This window comes from Urocampus carinirostris, chromosome 14, assembly GCF_059441175.1.
Source record: "Urocampus carinirostris isolate Australia breed hairy pipefish chromosome 14, RoL_Ucar_1.0, whole genome shotgun sequence".
Classification (NCBI taxonomy): Eukaryota; Metazoa; Chordata; class Actinopteri; order Syngnathiformes; family Syngnathidae; genus Urocampus; species Urocampus carinirostris.
The window spans coordinates 32292314-32313618 of NC_142362.1; the positions used below are offsets into that span (position 1 = coordinate 32292314).

The window sequence follows — 21305 nt, forward strand, 5'->3', positions numbered from 1 at the left end:
AATACAACAGAACAAAGGGATTGGCTTGGGGAGGCAGGGGGGGGAGCAAGCTACAGTAGAAATACACTTTTAGTTTTACATATCCAACAACTTGATTAGCGTGATCCGAACAACAAATTATAATAACAAATATTAAAGATTTTATGAATAAAAGAAAAATAAATGAATTAATCGACAACTAATTTATTATGATCAAATTAAATACCAGACTACGGAACACACCTGTTTAAAAGCACATGTTTGAAGAAGAGACAACTTTATTTTGGAACAAGCGTCGCCGGATTTTAAGACGCAGGCTTAAACAACCATCAAAATGAAGTAATTCACGTCCATTTATTACATTAAACTTTGACATTTTTATTGTTTAATATCTCGTGCATCCCTTTAATATGGTTGGTGTAAAGTGTAAAGAAGAGGCGAGACGTTTCTTTTGAAATTAAGGTGGAATAAGAAATCTTGATGCGGTTGAGAAAATGGTAGGATCACTTTTTTAGGCCACTTTCTACCACGGAGGAGGAAGTCGCCTAACTCTTGAAGCTCATCTTCCAAAAGTAAGTTAAACCTAACTTTATTTTTCGTTATAGAGCATATTATTTATACAAGCCTTAAACATACTTATTTAACCTTAAACATAGATTCCATACAAAATATAGCACTGAAGCAACTTACAAACAAAATCAGCTCATGAACGATCGTCCGGAATCTATCTCGTTCGTAAGTAGGGCAGCGTCTGTACACAGGAGTGAGATAAAAAACAGTCTCAAAACAAAACTCAATATACTGTACTGACTAAAATTCAGAAGCTCGTACAATCACAACAGCCTGTACACATGCTGAGCCATGGGGCTGATTTTAAGCTCTACCATCCGTTGCGCACGTGATAAAGTAATAGAGGGGAGACCAATTATTGCTACATATACATTAAAAAGTAGTTATACGTAAATGCTTTTAATCTGTATAACAAGTAGTGTCAGGTGACTAATTTTGGAGTATATTTTTCCTATCGGGCCAAAAACTGTCAGTTTAATAACTGTCTGTCCAATATCCAGTACACCTTCTTAAATAATAACTAGTGTCAGCATGTATATTTTTTAATGTAGTAGTAGCAGTACTTGGTCTTTTTCATATCACTCTGTCTTGTGGGCAAAGGATGGAATAAGTTAAGATCAGCCGCATGGTTCAGCATGTGTACAGGCTGTTGTGATTCTACAGGTTTCTGAATTTAAGTATTTACAGTACATTGATTATTGTTTTGAGTATGGGCCCAGCACTTGTTCGCGTGACCATCTGATTCGCATAATTTTTTGTAATCTGCAGTGTTTGAAAAATAGAAAAAATGGAGCGCCTTTTAACCGTAATTTACGGTAAATGTAATACTTTGGATGTACAGACTGTCCCCTACTTATGACCATTCGACTTACGTAAAATGGTTGGTACGAAAAATTCCTTCGGGACGTAAAAAAATATCTGGAAACTGCTGTAAGTTAGTACTCCGAAGACCTCAATCCCACCGACACGTCTTCCTCTGGGGAGTTGGGCTCTCATATCTCTGGGGTTGAAGTCACCGATGTGGTCAAAAAGCTCCTCGGCGGCAGAGCCCCGGGGGTCGATGAGATCCGCCCGAAGTTCATTAAGGCTCTGGATGTTGTGGGCGTGTCATGGTTGACACGCCTCTGCAACATCGCGTGGACATCAGGGACAACGCCTCTGGACTGGCAGACTCGGGTGGTGGTTCCCCTTTTTAGGAAGGGGGACCAGAGAGTGTGTTCCAACTACAGGGGAATCACACTTCTCAGCCTCCCGGGTAAGGTCTATTCAGGGGTACTGGAGAGGAGGGTCTGCCAGGAGGTCGAATCTCGGATTCGGGAGGAACAGTCTGGTTTTCGTACTGGGCGTGGAACACTGGACCAGTTCTACACACTCTGCAGGGTCCTTGAGGGTGCATGGGAGTTTGCCTGTCCAGTCTTCATGGGTTTTGTGGACTTGGAGAAGGCATTCAACCGTGTTCCTCGGGAGGCCCTGTGTGGGGTGCTTCGGGAGTATGAGGTACCGCACAGTCCTATCCGGGCTGTGTGGCCCCTGTATGCCCGGTGCCAGAGTCTGGTCCGCATTGCCGGCAGCAAGTCGGATTTGTTCCCGTGAGGGTTGGACTCCGCCAGGGCTGCCATTTGTCACGATTCTGTTCATAACTTTTATGGACAGAATTTCTAGGCGCAGCCGTGGTGGGGATGGAGTCCGGTTTGGGGGCCTCAGCATTGCGTCACTGCTTTTTGCAGATGACGTGGTGCTGTTCAGTTCCTCAGGCCGTGATCTTCAGCTCCCGCTGGAGCGATTCGCAGCCGAGTGTGAAGCTGCCGAGATGAGGATCAGCATCTCTAAGTCCGATACCATGGTACTCAGCCGGAAAAGGGTGGCATGCTCCCTCCAGGTTGAGGATGAGATCTTGCCCCAAGTGGAGGAGTTCAGGTATCTTGGGGTCTTCTTCACGAGTGAAGGTAGGATGGAACGGGAGATCGACAGACGGGTCAGTGCAGAGTCTGTCGTCATTCGGACCCTGTATCGGTCCGTCGTGGTGAAGAGGGAGCTGAGCCGAAAGGCAAACCCCTCAATCTACCGGTCAATATACGTTCCTACCCTCACCTATGGTCATGAACTTTGGGTCATGACCGAAAGAACACAATCCCAGATACAAGTGGCCGAAATGAGTTTCCTCCGCAGGATGTCTGGGTTTTCCCTTAGAATAAGGTGAGAAGCTCAGTCATCCGGGAGGGACTCTGTGTAGAGCCACTGCTCCTCCGCATTGAGGTGGCTCGGGCATCTGATAAGGATGCCTCCTGGGCTCCATCCTCAGGAATGTCCCACCGACAGGAGGCCCTGGGGGCAGTCCAGGACACGCTGGAGAGACTATGTCTCTCGGCTGGCTTGGAAGCGCCTCGGGATCCCGTTGGATGAGCTGGAGGAGGTGGCTGGGGATAGGGACGTCTGAGCTTCCCTTTTAAGGCTGCTGCCCCCGCGACCCGACCCCGGATAAGCGGAAGATAATGGATGGATGGATGGATGCTGTAAATTAGATTTTGTATTGTGCGCACTTTCGAGTCCTTAACATTACTGTAGTGCTTCTTTCCGCCACTACCGGCGTGTGGCGCTGTGAGAGGTCACCCAGCATCCACCTGGAAGAAAAAAAAATCTGCTTCCTCTTCCTAGTTCATATGGAAACATTCTTTACTGTCTATGTCTATACTATCTCCAGCGTGCTAATAACTTTGACATTTTTATCGTTTCATATCTCGTACATCCATTCAATATGGTTGGTGTAAAGTGTAAAGGAGGCGAGCAGTTTCTTTTGAAATTAAAGTCGAATAAGAAACCTTGATGCGGTTGAGAAAATCGTGGGAACGCTTGGCCACGGAGGAGGACCTCTTGAAGCACATTTTCTAAAAGTAAATTAAACTCAACTTTATTTATCTTTATAGAACATATTAATTTATAAAATGTTTATTTTTTTAGGACAAAACAATACAGGTTACTTATACAAGCCTTAAACATACAAAATATAGCACTGAAGCAACTTACGAACAAATTCAACTTACGAACGATCGTCCGGATCTCGTTTGTAAGTTGGGCAGCGTCTGTATTGATCGTAAACAGATTACTACTTTGCATCATTTGGATTTTCAGCACAACTCAGCGCAGAGTCCTGGGTTTTCAAACAAACTTGAAAATGTTTTTTGTATTTGACCACTTTTCTGTAGATGTGTACTCTTCTCGATGAAATAGATCAATTTCCGACCGACAATGGTGTCGCATTTTACCATTTTAATATCATGCATTAAAGCATTTCCGATTTCGGATGCGATGCCGCCCTATACACAACAAAAGGAGACGCGTAAAAGGAAAACCATTCCGTTTGGTTGCTGCCACTAAAGCATCAGGCCTCCTTCGCATTCCGCAGGCGCGGCTTGCCATATTTACTTCATTTCCTAGCATTCATAGACGCTGCTCGACGGAGCGGAACATATTCCAGCTGCCACCTCAACATCTTATTATTTTCGAGGAATCTCCGGCTTGTATCATCTTGATAAATAATTCGCGCTAGTATAATGTGTCGGACTAAAACATATTTTCAGGAGGGCGGCTGGGGTTAAAGTGCCAATCTCACCTCTTTCTATTTATTTAATTTTATTTGATTTCGCCCTCAAGACAGAGATTTCCATATATAGAGTGACCGCGGTTCTCCCATATTGCTGTCACAGATTGGAAATGAGGCCTGCTTACCTGTAGGCAGCCCCCCCTCTACCCAATCAGTTTGCGGCTTCTGCTTCCTCTGAGGGTAAGAAAAAAAAAAAAAGATTTGTGAAGTTTTTATCTAAGCCACTGACAAACATTACTCTTTAATGCAGTTTTGTCCAAATGCATTCTTATCCCTCTCGGAAGGAATTTTATCTACTTGAAAGCAGCAAAACGGTTGCCACAGGGAAGGATTTCTTTTAATGGACTACAATGGGCTCAGTACGGGACGCGTCCCGATTTCATCGATTGTCCGATAGTCTGCGCCGGCCGTATATTCATGGGAAATTGTTTATCTTGAAGCAGAGCGGAAGCTAAAGGCTGCGTGACAATAGCATTTCAACTTCGGTCGGAAATGATTCTTTTGCTCTTTGAGATTGTTGTGTGCATTTTCAGACAGGTGCTTCAGGAATATCAATCTGCAAAAGGAAATGTCATAAAACGTGAATACAATCGATGTGTGGATATCAGTGCCAGGTCGTGCATTTCACACCTAGGTCCTCAGTCATGCTACGCCTGAATCATTCCAATAACTATTTAATAGCTATAGATCATTTATTGTAGCAACAGCTACGGTAAAAAACATCAATGATAAGCTCATAAGATTGCATTATTATTTAAGGGTATAACAACATTTTACTCATCAAAAATCCTTTTTATTCGTCCACAAAGTGCTTCCTGCTTTTTTTTCTTAAGATTTCAAATACTCACTCGTACAGATTATCACTATGTTATAGTTCCATCAAGAAGTTCTTTTCTATTGCCGTCCAAGTTAATACTGAAATCAGATCCGGTCCTGTCAGATTTCTGGCTTCTGCTTTTATTTGATTAAGGATTGGAAAGAGTAAGTTCAACCTTAGCAGTAGACACAGAGATATTTGTATCACCTTTTTTGTTGTGATAGCCAATTATAGTTTGTCAAACCGCTGATGTTTATTTACGCCTTCTAGAAGGCCCTCCTTCCCTAACTCAAAACCTGATTGAATATACCAACAGCTTTATCGACACTGATGTTATGCCTCAGAGACATAGTAGTCAAGGATAAAATATCATTTACATGACAATTCAGATATTTTTGGGCCAGTAAGGAAGGTCTTGCATGCTCTGACAGCCCACCACTGGTGGATAAATTGGAAAAAAAAAATCTCTCTTTGGGAGGTCAACATCCCACCGAGCTTACTATTCAAAAGGGGCTACATTGAGGCCTCCATACAGCCTGTTGCGTTTGTCTTGTGAGGTCCTCGGGACGCTTGACAACCCCCCAAAGACACAATATCAGGAATAGGGGGGGCAGCACGGAGACCGTACGCCCCTAACGCTGCTCTCAGGAAGTGGGCACAATAAATCAATGGACTGTCTTCTCCAGTAGGGGCCAGATGTAAACAAATTGAAAAGGGAAGGGAACAAAACAAATTGGCCACGGAAACAGACTAACTCAATGGGGGGGCTGTTGCTCCCTTCTTGTCACCTGTGTTGGGCACGTTACTGAAAAATAGTAATTAGTTACAGTTACTTCGTTATAAAGGACTGCTCTCACCCCGGGCACCACTTCTAAAAAAGCGTACAAGACTGAAAAGTATTTATCTTGCCTATGTATGGAAAAAGGATATTTATATATTATCTATCGACCTATTTTGGAATTTTGCTGTGATTGCACTATTTTTCATTACGCTATTGGTACAATACACTTTTGACTTGGAATCTCCAAGCACTACCTTCTAAGTATTTATGTCAATTTATCCTGACTCATTAAAATGTTTTCTTATTTTTTTCTTTAAAGTTTTTATTACATGTTTATCATAGAGCGCCATGCATACTCTTGTTGTAAACAATGTTCACTATGTTGTTATCAATGACAACAAAGAGAAGTCTAATTTTAATCTCAAGTACAAACAACCTCTTGGAAACAAATATGTTTGAAAGTTGGGGGATACTTGTACACCACAAAAATCCTTTCATTACATGAAATTGTAGCAAATTATAATAATTGTATTTACTATAAGCCCAAATCTGCGGTATTCGCCCCATACCGATAACTGATTACTTTCTGTCTGTTTATTTTGGTACCAAGAAACAAAAACATAACTTACAACATTGTATTTATTGGCTAATTTTGGCACCACTTTCAACACTAACTTGGCCTTAGTATTGGCTATTATTGCTCAAAAACCTCAAAGTGTCAGTCCGTACGAATATTAGGCTAATCATTTTCAAACAATAAACCAACCTAACATATTTATCAAAATAAGACTTTATGGATTAACAAATAAAACCTATGCAAAATTTTCAGTCAAGAATAATTTATTTTATCCTTAAAGGGACACTGTGTAATATTTGATGAGTACATGTTGCTGTATTATGTAGTACAACTGAAAATGAATGCTAAAAAGCACAAGGAAGAATACTAACGACAGAGACTCAAAGTGACCTAACTGCACCATTGGCTTGTCATTTACTTGCCAAGCCTTGCACGACTTCTCCAGCACATTAGCTAAATGCTTTTTGGTCTTCGGGAAACGTAGCAGCAAGATGACGGACAATCATGTCTCTCTAGGTGAGGCTCATGTTATATAAAAATATTTCTCGAACTATGACTTTTAAAAAAAGGGCTTGTTTTAAACATAGTTCATGTATCTTTGCTTATTATTCAATTCTACAGTTTTTTTTAAATAATTACAATATTTTTACCACCAGAAGGCGCTAAGTAATACACAATGTCCATTTAAGTTACAAGTCCTAGCGTGTTTTAAAAAACATCAAACTACACATGACATAGTTATCCTACGATTATAAAGTAAGGAACTATCGTTTAATAATCAGAACCAGCTTTAAATGATTTAAATTAAACTGTTGAACTCCAACCCTCAATTAATAATGTAGTCATTTTCTAATCGATGATTTTGGAATAAATTAATAAATACATTTATTCTAAGATGTTTTAAAAAAAAAAGGAAATATGCATTCAAATCATCACAATATATATTCAAACAAAATATAGAAAGAAGTACAGTAATCCCTTGGTTATTGCAGTTCTTAAAAGTTTCATATTGATGGATTGCCAAGCTCTACTCTTTAGACTTTGGTAGGATGACAGGTAACAAACTCAAGAGTATTGTTTGTTTTTGCCAGAGGAAACTCCTGGCAATTAGCTCTTCCTCATAATAATTACACCAAGTATATTTATACAACTAAAAAAATGTGTCAAATTCTTTTTTTTTTTACTTTATATTTCTACCCTGTATTTGGCTTAAATGTACGGAATGTTTGGCTTGAGAATATTTGTGATTATTTTCCACCTTTCTCGAATTTGCTCGGTGCTGACAAAATCAGATACGGAGATTGTAAATCATGCGTTTAGTAATTCTCATTTTGATCACTGAAATGCATTGCTCTCTGGTCTCCCGATGTCTAGCATCAAACGTTTGCCGCTGGTATAAGATGCAGCATCAAGACTTTTGACTAGGACAGGGGTCGGGAACCTATGGCTCGCGAGCCATATTTGGCTCTTTCTATGAGTATTTGTGGCTCAGAGATAAATTCGATAGCGTGCAACATTTCTCCATCTTGTTCAAAACTTGAAGTGTCCATCCTATTCAGGTACATGCAAAGCCAAACCAAAACTAAATAACACAGAATTACTTCGCAGTATATATAGGGCATGTTTTTCACTACAATTTACAGTCAAGGTGTCACACAAAAAAAGGGGGAAAAAAACTCGTTTTGGCTGTACAACGCTAAAGAATCCTTTATATAAAAGTTCACTATATAATCTGTGTTTAGTGTTCAGATACCTTATGGTGAATCCACAGAACTGTAAATACGCCAAAACACCGGAAGAGAACTTAGTCATTTGATTGGGTGAGTGGGAGGGATGGGTGGAGCTATGCAAAAATTGCAAGCACTCCCTCCCATCTCTCGCCCTACGCCGTCTGCGCCAAAAGTGAGCTCATCAGGCTCCCTATTTGCAGAATGTTGTGACGTTTTTACGCAATAACTGCTTGCATCTGGTTTTGAAACCAATATGTATGAAAAAAAGGGTCAAAAGGAGTTTAACCGATCTTGAGTAATTGCAAGAAAGAGACAAGTTTAAAGTGGTATGTTTGTTGATTTTGGGACAGGGGCTCTGGCATTATTCTCTTTTCATAATTTTTATCAAATCATCAAAAATAAATGTGCTGAAGACTAAGCTTTTGTCTGGGCGCGGGTTTAGCAATTTAGTAAATTTGTCTCATAATATATGGTGTGGCTCTTTCCCAAAATAAAATTAATATTTTTTGCTTTTATGGCTCTTTGAGTCAAAAAGGTTCCCGACCCCTGGACTAGGACAATACATTTGGCTAACTTGCACTGGTTCCCCGTTTGTTTGAGAAGTGACTTTAAAGTTTGGTTGCTAACATGGAAAAGTTTGCATGGACTTGTCTTATCTCTCTGATTTAATTTCCCCCTATGTTCCTGCTCGAAGCCTCTGCTCGGAAAATGCTACTTGTAACTCCAAGAGCCAAGAAGAAATCTGCAGGCTCGCGAGAGTTCTCCATCGAGGGCCTGGTGTTGTGGAATGCTCAGCCACCTGAAGTAAGATTTACAACCTGAGTGGAAGTGTTTGAATCTACTTAAGACGCACTTGTATTCTAAAGCTTATGATTGTTGGCGACCTTATACTTTTCTTTTCCTGTCCTTTACGGCTTCCTGACTGGTGGCAGAATGACGGAAAAACACGAACTGGGGTGAGCCATCGTACTAGCACCTGGACCTGAAGCATGTCATCATCAGCATTGGCCAGCTGGATGAGATGGGAAGCGTCGCTGTCTTTGACTTTTTGACCTATATTACATATTACGTTTATTGTTTTTGTTGTGTACTGTTACCCAATTCAATATCGACTGCAGCCTGGTCATTCTGGAAGGGAAGTTACCTCTTGTGTGAGTCCTTCTCAGGGTTTCTTACTTATGTTAAAGTTTTTGAGTTTTTCCTTGCCCACATGTTGGTTTCAGGTCAGGGGATGGTGTAATGGGGTCAATGGGGCTTGCCGCAGGGTCACGTGATACTGTTTTTTTGCGCAGTTGCATGCTTCACAAGCCGTCTGCAGTCAGCACACGAGAGCCACGTGTTTTTCTCTTGCGGCATGGGGTTTTGCGCTGCTTTTGGCTGTACCAATTGCACTACCAAGAATGAGTGTAAAGAAAAGGGGATACGTTTTTGTTCCTTTTCACTAAAAAAGCCAGATGTGTTGAAAGTTGGCTTGTCCTATTGAAACGGGATCGATTCGAGCCTACCAAATACAGCGTGCTTTGTTCTCGCCACTTCGAAGAGGAGTCCTTCGAATACCAAAATTTTACAAAAGAATTTATGTGTCACTGTGTGTTTGTTATTTTTTTAGCAATAATCATAATACTGTGATAATAAAAGTATAGAAATAACAAATTGGTCAATGTTCGATTGCGAGCGGTATCACCGATAGGCTGCTAAAAACGACGAAAATTTGACTCTGTAGCCTAGGTTTTTTTTACGAGTGCCGATGTCGTTTTTGTTAGTAAGTTTAATAGTTTGACTGTGGCCTTGGGGAATGGGAGTGGGATGATGTTCACTTGGTTGCTTATCAATGCAGTAGGCCGAATGGCATTGCCTTCCTTGCATGAGTATTGAGGCATATTTGCTTATGATGTCAGTACGCATAACCACCCATTGTTATTCAAGGCAGAAGACAGTTGAAACCAGGCGCTGTTTCAAGCACATTTGGTCACTGAGCTCCACCAAGAAAAAGAACTTCCTATGAATGCATTATTGTATTGTTATCCATTTTGAATCTTTAATTATATATGACCTATATGAAAAGGTAAACAAATGACACACAATAATCCATTTCATTACTGACATCTTATTTGTTTGTTTTTTTAACACAAATTATTCATCTGTGCTTTCACCCGAGCCCGCAATGTCCACTGTTCCGCCTCTTCCAAAATTTTTACAAAACGAGTATTGTACGTCTCTCTTCCTTTCATCATCACAAAATTATTATTGTGTCAGGACCAGAACGGACACAGGACCCACTTGCGTTACGTTTCTCTCAGTTTTATTGGGGAGAAAGGGAAGGATCGCACCCACGATCCGGTGATCGCTGGTCGCGGGAAGCAGGTCGCTCTGAACGCGGAAGTGGCACTTCCGTGGCGAGCGGTGGCGGTGGCGGGAATGCAAAAAACGTGGTCGGGATCAGCAACGAGTCAAAGGCCGGGAGTGGAGAGTAGACGTGGTCAAGATAAAAAAAAAACGGGTCGAAGCCGGGGAACAGACGGGAGCAAAAATAGGAGTGAGTCAGGGTCGAAAAGCTTGCCTAGAGTAAACTGAGGTTCGCAGACCGACTGACAACAGGTGACAGATAGATGTGGGTTTAAATAGTGGCAGGGAGCCAATCAGAGTCCGAGGCAGTTGGCGCCAAAGGAGTGGGCACAGGTGCATCACATGGATAATCATGACAAATTGTTGTCACATCTATGAGCAACATTTAATACTTCCGTGTATTTTAATATGTTAACAAAAGTAAAATCTTTCAAAAAAAGAGAATAGGCGATGGAAAAGAAAGCTTCGCTATGCTTGGCGGCCATTTTTAATGCCAGAGCTGTGCCAGTAAACAGCAGGATTGCATGACTTTGAGACTGGAATGCGGCCAGTGCAGTCCTTTGAGACAATTTGTGATTAAGGACTATACAAATAAATTTGACTTGACTTTTCTTGTTTGTCATTGTTTTTTGTACATGTTTTTTTTTTTTTTTTGGTATGATTGTTCTTCTGGGGCAGCACGGCGGCGCAGTGATTAGCGCATGTGCGTCACCGTTCTGAGGTCGTGAGATCAAACCCCCTGTGTTGAGTTTGCATGTTCTCCCCGTGCTTGCGTGGGTTTCTTCCGTGTACTCCGGTTTCCTCCCACTTTCCAAAAAACATGCATGTCAGGTTAATTGGTCGGTCCAAATTGTCCCTAGGTGTGAATGAGCGAGCAAATTGTCTGTCCCTGTGTGCCCTGCGATGGGCTGGCAACCAGTTCAGGGTGTCCCCTGCCCACTGCCCGAAGATAGCTGGGATGGGCTCCAGCACCCCCGCGACCCTATTGAGAATAGGCGGTGCAGATAAAGGATGGATGGATGGATTGTTCTTCTGATGAGCCGTGCAAATAAATATGTGAATTGAAAGCAATGGAAGCGCGTACCATATTTCTCCTGATATGCAGCAAGTGTAACCCACTCGTGCCTCAGCGAGGACACCGTTGAAGATTTTGACAAGCTTTTTATGACCTCAATAACAAGCCGTAAAAGCGAACATCTGCAGGTGTCGTATAATTCTCTCTCCAATCAACCGTCTCCTAGCGCGTAGCATCAGGCGCTCTAGGCCACGGAACTTGCCGCGCGCCACAAGTTGAATTAATGAACCTCCTAAAAGGTTTTGCATTTTTTGAGCTGCTCAAATGAGAGGATTTGTTGTCGCCTTTTTATCAACCCTCTTCATATTCGACTGAGGTGGAATGGCGCGCGGCACATTTGCTAGGCAGAACTAATGCTATATAAATCTAAAGTAATGAGCGGGCCCCGGGGACGTCATCTAAATGAAGATTTTACACCAATTTCAACACGGCTGCGATTTGACTCCCGCCTTAAGTGTGTTCTGTTTAACAGGTGCTCGGAGAAGTGTCGCTATGTCTGCTTTATTAATTTCCGGCGGGGGCGGGTGACAGGAGGAAAGTGAAGCGGGGGGAGTTTACAAACACTAATCAAAAGGTTGAGAGTGGGATGATTCCGCCATTGAACCCGTGTACTCGCGCTTCATTTGCAAACTAATGACTCCGAACCCCCACAATCTGTTTGAGGTCAGCTCCTGTGTATTTTGGATACGCTTGGCTATTAGCATCACTGAAAGCTTCAGATGTGTCAAACCTGCCCCCCTCCCTCAGTGATAGTCACCTACTTTAATTTCCCTGCAGGCCTCCGAGGGGGACGAATTCAACTAAAATCACAAGCTGTTTTGTTGGCAATCCTTTGTGGCCTATAATGAATCTAATGAATATAAAGAGAGGCGCACGGAGGGAGGGGTTGAGGATTAAAGAGGGGGTCAACGGAACGGAGGCGAATACATTTCAGCCACCGCTGTGTTGCTTTTACTTGACGATTTGTGACCCTCAACAATGGGACAATAGCGAGTGTTTTAGTCTCCTTAATTTGCCTTTGTGCTTCGGCTTCATCTCTTTCACCGAGTGTTCAAAGTCATCAGCTCCCCCCCAAAAAACGCTGACCGCACGGTCGACCGGACAAAGGGGGAGTTTTAAGATGAATCCTATCAGGCAACCAGTGCAGAGGGAAAAAGGGAAAGGGACTCAAAGACAACAAGCAAAGGGTTTTGAATTAGCCCCTGAGGCACTTCCTCTCCGGTCTATCGGCGATAAACAGCACTTCCACCTCTTTAAAAGCTAGCGAGCATGTGGACTGGCGTCCGTCAGGCCTGTTTGGCGCACGAATTAAAGCGGGTCATCAGATAACAGTCAAAAGGCCAAGGAAGGTGACAGACACCCTGTCAAAGCTTGGCGTGCTCTCCGCTCAGGTGACTGGAGGGAATTACCGTAAATTCTGGACTACAAAGCGGACCTGTTTAAAAAGCCGCATGCGCAAATTTTAACAAATACAAATTTAGTCTGCGTAGGAGACGCAACAGAAATAAAGCCACAGTCCTAAACAGCCATAGAAATTAACTTGTTCACTTATTTTTCTTATATTTTAAAACAATGAGAGAATTAACACATTGTGCCATGATTAAGACACTCCTTTGTCAATCTTGGAAATGATTCTTTTAACAGAAACATGGCTTGTTAATCATGGCACCATTTTTTTCTCAATGAGGCCTGCACACCAAATTTTAGCTATTGAGCATCATGCGTTTAGGTTTAGCAGGCCCGCCATTCTGTCTAACTCTACAGACCTCCCCATGTATCAATCACTTTTATCAGAGTTTTTATCAATTTTGCATTCCACCAATGATCAAATTTTAAAAACTGGTGACTTTAATGCAGATTCGGACAACACCACAGGGATTTTTTTAATCTTGATCTTAAACAGCACATCACACAGCTGTTTCCAAACTAAGGACATACCCTCAATCTTGTTACATATGGCTTGAGGGCAAGTGTGTCCTCTGTGGTTCACCTGGCTGTGTCAGGTTTTTTTTTGACATCAGTACTTTAAATAACCAGGTCGCCTCCGTGAGAACATTGAGGAAACAATACCGTACTCCTGAAGTGGCTGCAAATTTTATAGAGCTTTTAAAGGGCACTCCCGCCAACATCTTACCTGCACCCTGTGATTTTACTGTTGATAACTTGAACAGTAATCTAAAATCAGCACTTGGGAGGGGGATCACATTATATCAATTTTAAAATCACAGCATTGGCTGCCTGTGTGTTTCAGCAGTGTCTGAAACTCATGACAAAAAGTTATCGGACACCAGGGCAGACAACTCTGAAAAGTTGCCGGCCAAGCCATAAAGTTGCCTGCCCCATTTTTCACAACTTGAAACACAATAAGATGACTAAGCGCCCGCCCCCAAAAAAACAAAAAAACATTGTTGCAAAGTATTAAGGATTGATAATCAGAATGTATAACAGAACAACACTTTAAAATTAAGTTTATTATAAATCTACTTATAACATTCATTGCATGTATATGACATCGCTGTTTTCCATCTACCATCAGTATGTACCTGTATTTACTCATCTTCATTCATGCAATGTTTGCGTTGCGTCGTCTGTTACAAGCCATGTGAATTCCTCTTTCCACGATGTCGTTTGCTTGCTTCTTTAAAATCTTTCTTATGTGGCTGAAGTTTTGGCTTGATTCATAACCACTTATCGATTTTTCTTGTGTTCTCTGTGCGTCTACTTTGGAAAATTATATGCAAATGCAGTACCTTATAACGCTTGGGAATGTCCGGAAGCACAAAGTTATTCGATGCAGGCTTCTGATTGGCTGCCGAGTATGCAAATTGCCAAACCAACAAAGATTCCGAAATTTCCAAACCGAAAGAAGATTTCGAAATCGAAATAAAGCAAACCTTTGATTTGAAAAAAAAATAAAAATAGAAAAATAAAACGAACAATTTTTTTTTTCTTGAAAAAGTTGTCGGCTACTATGGCAGAGATGTTGTGTAAGTTGTACGCACAACGTAAAATGTGCAGGCCCTGGGCGTCCGGGCAGACGTTATTTCAGACACTGGTTTCAGGATAAATTACAAGGTGTTTTTACTAGTTTTTAAATGTCTTAACGGTCATGGGCCATATAGTATCCCTCGCGGCCCCTGAGGTCCTCTCGCAGCTGTTTGTTGACTGTTTCTAGGGTGAGGACCAAAACCTAAGTTGAAGCAGCATTCAGCCAAAAGTACTGTCGGCTGGTTATATATTTTAGTGTGGCAGCTGGTGACTGATTGCAGAGTATAGTTTTCTAGTAGCCTTTCCTCTGAAAATGCCTGGTAATGATTCCTAGAGCCAAGACGAAATTCGCAGGTTCAAGAGTGTTCTGTGGAATACTCACTGAGATACAATCTGCTAAATCAATGCTTAAGACACACTTAAATTCTACATCGTATGAGGGATGTTAACCAACTTATATTTATAGTCGATGATGTATATGATCAATTTTGATGATTTCTGTGTATTGTGTGTTGATGCTTTCCTCATCCTGAGGTTTTTGAGTTTTTCCTTTCCCTCATGTAGGTTTCAGTTAGGGGAATGTTGTACTGTTGGTCTGTTTAGCCCTTTGATAATGTTTGTGATTAAGAACTATACAGATAAACATGACTTGATTAATATGACGTCACAGTTTTTGGCCCGATAAGAAAAATACACTAGATACAATGCTGCCACATTGAGAAAGATTCCACTCATTTATGTATAAGGTTTTTTGTCACTTTCCTGCATATATGTTAATGCAAATTTAATTAATATTGACTGCTTCGCTAGTTGATTGAGATTGACAGCCACACAGTATTTAAAGCTGCAGTGTTTAGATTATGGGGAAAAAAGTAGCAGGTTGTAGTCCTGAATTTACGGTAACAAGGGTTATTGTTCTCCAATATGACCTACGTTGGCTTTATCCAATGGTCGCAACCCGCACTCCAAACTTTTAAGAGCTCTTGGCTGGAAAAGTTGTGTATCACTGGTCCCCGTAATGATTTCCTTTCATCAACATTCGCTGTGCTACCCTCCACCTGGCAGCTGCCTCTGTGCGCAGGAGATTACTATTATGAAGCCTCCAATCCTGAGGATAAACATCTCTCGACCTTTGAAGTTTGCCAGCATGAGGCATATTTTAGCGCCGGCCGATTTAAGCATCCCTTCAAGGTATCACTTGCCACATCTCTCCTCGTTTTACATACATTGTTCAACGTTAATGGGGATCTCATTGTGTTATCAGCTTACGGGGCAGTAAGTAATAATTTGCATGGCTGCCCTAAGCAAATATGCCTCCATAAGCAATCCAGGTCGGTTATAAGACATAAGAATGGATTAGCCTCCGTATTGGCTATGCCCCGGCGGTCTGTGGTTTAAAGAAGCAGAACAGATAGTTTAGTTTGCTGACAATCACTCAGACTTGAGATGCCTCCTTGGATACGATGGAAACGGCCCCAGCCGCAACGTGATGTGTACGCTTCTTTTTTTGGAATCCAAGAAGAGCAACTGCTCGGAGCTTTCCAAAAAAGGAAATAATGAGTAGGCTAAATTAATGAAATAGCTACACTTCTGTCCTGTGGTGTGCAGAGGATGACTACTGTAATTTAATTTATTAAATGAAAAAGTACATAAAGATTTAAAGGGACAATGTGTAGTAGTTACCCACTGAATATCACTATTGTGTAGTGCAACCAAAAATGAGTGCTATAAAGCACAAGGAAGAACACAAATTATATAACTGCACCATTTATGCACAAATAGTTTTTTTGCCTGGCCTTTTACAAAGCTTTGGGGGTACCATTAGCAGCAAGACGGCAGAAAATCATGTCAGCTCCCTTTAGGTGATGTTCATGTTATGTAAAATAAATACAAATTTCGCGACCAAAGAATGTACTTTCAAATGTCCCTGATTATTTTGGTAACCAGCTGATGACATCAAATCCTCCTGGCCAAAGCTACAGTCACTAAAAGTGAATGAACTATAGGTATATTTGAATGTACAGTGGAACCTCGGTTTTCGAACGGCTCTCAGTTCGAACAAATCGGTTCTCGACCCAAAATTTCGAGAAATTCTTGCTTCACTTTTCGTTCAAAAAATCGGAGTTCGAACGCCGGTACGCTAGGGTGCGATGCTGAGTGGCGTACGGGTGTAGATTGCCCCCACCCCTCGTGAAAAACTGTTATGACGTGCACGCGCACTTCTTTTTGCTTTCGCTTTAGATATCGGTGAACGGAGTGTTTTAGCCCCTAATTATGCCTCCGAAGAAGGTCGGTGCAAGCAGCAAAGTTGCTACAGGTGAAAAAAGAAGGGTAGAGCGTACAACTATTGCATTTAAGAAAGAAATAATAGCAAAATATAAAGAAGGTGTGCGAGTTTCCGATCTTGCTATACATACAGCATGGCTTCTGCTGAGCACCACAAAGGTAAGAAATCCTATTCATAATTCTTTTCTTTATCCTTTAACCGCTCACCACTTTTTGTGGAGACCTGGGTGCTAAATGACGTGTAAACGACCTGATTTTTTTAGTTGTACACGTTCATGTTAGCGTAATCTTTCGTACGGAAGATTACGCTAACGCGAACGTACGATTAGCCTGGGTTAGCTTCATGTTTACGTTCATGATAAGTGTTCAGGGTGTTGGAACGGATTAAAATGATTTTACATTACTTTTAATGGCAAAAACGATTTTCGGTGATCGACCAAATCGGTTTTCGAACAGGGTTCTGGAACGGATTATGGTCGAGAACCGAGGTTCCATTGTATAGACAATTGATAGTTGATGTATTCATACTTAAAATTCAAATGAATATTGTTTTTTTTTTTTTTTGAATGAATGATTTTTAAGAACTAGGAGATGCTAAATAATACCCAATGTCCCTTTAAGTGAATTTGATATTATCATATATCCATGTTTAATGCTGGCAAATGCAAATATTGGGATTGTTGTGATATTAAAAATAATTTAAAAAAAAGAATGGAAACCAGAAATATAACATTTGTGAACACTTGATCGTTACCTTGCCTAAAAATTGGTTTACTAATATCAAAAGTGAAAATCATTAAGGGAAGCCTTCACCCCTTTACTAATGAAAATAAATAAATAAATACAATTTAAAAAAAACATAAACATATGTCTTATCAAAAGAGACACATCCCGAAAATAATTTGAAGGGAAATCACAAAATCCAATGAAGATCTGTTTGCATGTTTTCCATTTTTGGCAGCTTTACAGCTAAATGCAGCTTCACCATGTTTATACACCGGGCTTAACTAGTTGATTCCGTTAATGTATTCAGACCCCAACCCCTTAACCAGTTTAAACATTTTTGAATCCATCCCAAAGCTTACTGCAAAGCTATTTTCAAGTCAATAGGAATAAACTTGCCTAGCACTGCTATAGAAGCAGCAGCAAACATGAAATCGAAATAATGACAAACACGGTGTGATTATTATCATTAATTAAGATTGCTTAGCATTAAAATTTCTACATATTTATGATGTTAAAAATAATTGACCATCTATACGTGTGCATATATTTCACACAACGTATCCTAAAAGCTAGAGACAGTATTTTATTGAAAAACATTGCCACTTCCGTTGTCTCTCACTGTTCCGACGTGTTACCGTCTCTGTTGACCTCCATTAGCCCACTAGGTGTGTTTTACATTTGATTTAATAGAGCAAAGTCACGAAGTAATTGGCCATCCGCCACAGTTCTCCTCCCAGCCACTTTTCTTTTCCCGCCCACCTTCGACGCTCGTTGCTGCAGGCTGATATTTTCATTAGAGGCCTCCTTATCAAATAATGAAATAGAGAATCTATGTTTGGAGCCATTACCTGCCGGATCAGAAAAAAAGGGCTCACTGTCTCATGTCTTGCCTCCCGTACCTGGTAATTTTCTCCCCTTACGCTACATACTAATACCACTTGTAAGAAAATAATAAAGCCTCTTGCATCCTGTCTAATTAATAAGAAGGGCTCAGGTTCGTTGAAATTTGAGCACCACCCTCGTTAGACATTAGAATTAGAGCAATGTAATTTTGTTGTTGAATAGCCCATTCAATGCAATCACGTACAAACACGTTTTCAGAATCATTGTGGTAACACAAAAATATTTTGTGTTTTATCTAAAAAAATATTAGAAATGGTTTGGCGCAGCTCTTTAGTAAGTATCAAGACTCTGGAAATGATTTCAGAATAAGAAAATTACCATTTGATGGGAGGAGTCGCTTTGATCAGACCTTCTTCCGCACATCAAGGAAGCACTACTTCCTAGTGTTGCTTCCTGTATCCAGCAATTGAAAGTGTAAGTGGCCAAATGGCGATTGGGCATAGTGAAGCAGTGTGGTGACAAATTTAAAGTTATGGATAAGGACAGACAATTAACGCTTCTCTTTTGAAAAAAGATGACTGAGTCCCTTCGTCATTGTCGTGGTAGAGAGGGATGATAATTCGTGCACGTCCGCAGAAACACGATCGCCATGATTACCGAAAACGTGTGATCAGATCACAAAAAACATTGGGTGCTGAAATTTTTTACAAAGTTTATGCATAAGTTCAGTTGTTCTTAAAATAAATGGTTATTTTGCAAACAAAGTGACCTTGTGTTTGGGAAAACATTATTTAGATATTGGAGGTACCACAAATACACAAATAAGACCAAAGTAAAAGTTTTTCTCAAAAACATCCTTTCACAAAAGGCCATTTTTATCAGAAATTTCCTTGGAAACTTAATAATGTTCAACTGCTAAAACATTCTTTTTTTCTAATAAATGAGGAGATTTCTTAGAAAACACACATGCCTGATGCTATACGCCTATCTATTTCTTAGAGGTAAGAATGTTGGGCTTCTTTCAGATTAAAAAACCCAGCCTGACTGACCCGAACCAGCCTGAAACTAGCCAATTAAATTTATTTCAGGGAACGAGCCTGAAGCAAGGCAGGATTTTCCTTTTCATATTTGTGAGGAGAAAGGGTGATTTTGGCTGTCCCCAAGAATTCCTGCGCAAATTTCCGGGCCCAAGATCTTATCTCTACATACCTGTATAGCTACAGAACTAAATTTTCTGTTGGCCCTTAAAAATGAGTCAAAATAGCAAAAGTTGTCTTGCTCTCCCAATTTGAGAAAAACGTCTGGCATTGAATGAGTTGAATCGAAATTGGAGCACCCTTCTCTTTTGACTTTAGATGATTACAACAGTGTGTTGTTGTTCTTGAATAGCTTTAAAAACGCATTCTTGTTTGGCACTATCCTATCGATGTTTCTGGAAAAAAAAAAGAATGGTGGAAGGCGGAGAAAACAGAAGGAAACATATTCAACCGCCTCTGCATTGATTTAAACTGGGACATTAATATTCACCCACCTCCGGATAATCACGGCAAAGCGTCTGATTTGTTCTCATTGATTAAGTGACACCTCGGTTATTAATAAAGTTTGTATTGATATTATTTCTGGGTTAACCACACACAATGCAAATGAGCATCTCTAATCAGAGCGGCTTTTGATACAAAATCTTTACAATTCGAATCAATCTTACAAACTTTTCAATGGCTCCGTTATTTGATTCGATTTTTTTTTCTTTTCCGAAAAGACTTCGCCCTTCTGTCAGATAGCTGGCGTGTTTTGCAAATTTAAAAGCCTTCCAGGAATGAGAATTAGGTCGACCGGCGCCTCCATTCATCGGCGGCAAACATTTCACTTAACAGGAATTCTTTGCCGCTAATGCAATCAGCTCGACAATTCCCACCTAGCGTGGGGCACAAAAAGACACAATCTGGCACCCTGGTATTCCCTTTTTTTTCATTATTTTTATTTTTACCGCAGCTCCTTTTGTCAGATAAACTGAAATAGCTAAACAAAATAAACACGAGGGCTGCCGCTGCAGCTTTTGCGCGGCGTTCATCCCCGCGCCAAGAACATTTTTCAAGTTAACGGTATTTATGCTCCTGCGGTGTTGGTCACAGTCTGTCACACTTTATTTGCATCGGCATGTCCGATTAACGAAGATGACATGTTCCTATGATCAGGCTCCTAGCGCTGCAACCACCCACCACGGCAATTAGCTGTCTACTAAGCTAACAGGCGGAACACACATGCCTGATGCAAGCCAGTGGCAGATGAAGCACCGCTCCTCTGGAGATGTTCAGTGCCAGTTTACATAAAACCATTTAGGTTATACAAGTTGACTTTATGATCTCACTTGATACCGGGCTAAGAGTAAGATAACCTCGCCAATAGATTGATGTGGCCCCTAAAGCTCTTCTTTGGAGCATGTAAAGATATTTACCAGTGTGACCTGATGGCAATTCCTTGTTCTTCATTACCCCAGATAAGTATGACAAATACTTGTAAGTGACAGTGAGAAATTGTTAAGTTTGTAGTTTAGTACAGTGGTTCTCAAATGGTCAGACGACAAGACCCACTATCGCACAGTAATTACAAGCCGTGACCCAAATCATGAAAAAATTCCAGTTCTCAAATGTATGCAATCAAAGAATTGTGCAGTTTAAAGCAGATATGTAGAATATATCAGCTTTGTTTAAAAAAAAAAAGGAATTTTCGTACTGTAAATAATGACACCCAGTTTAAAACAACACATACCAAAATAAATTCATACCTAAAACATATATTAAAAATGTACCTTGACCACAATAATTAATTATCTAGACAAAAAATATTAATATACTGGTAAAAAGCTAAAAATACAACATTTTTTTAACGATTTACTGTACCTTCCACCAGCCCTTCACTATTTTGAATTGATTTTAATCTGCGGCTATTTTTAAGCAGTTTTAGGGAGTCGCTTATATGTGATGTA

General features: G+C 40.7%; 1 protein-coding gene across 2 annotated transcripts in view; it reads right to left on the bottom strand.

Moving 5' to 3' along the window:
* LOC148353195 (ATP-binding cassette sub-family C member 4-like) overlaps positions 1-21305 on the bottom strand; it is a 118057-nt gene that overhangs the window by 17751 nt on the left and 79001 nt on the right. The window contains exon 32 of one of the 2 annotated variants that reach the window (XM_088352497.1): positions 4269-4324. The exons of the other annotated variant lie outside the window; for it this stretch is intronic. The gene's annotated coding sequence lies outside the window, so the exon portion shown is untranslated. Of the gene's footprint in view, positions 1-4268; positions 4325-21305 lie in introns of those variants that run through there. 2 annotated transcript variants of the gene reach the window in all.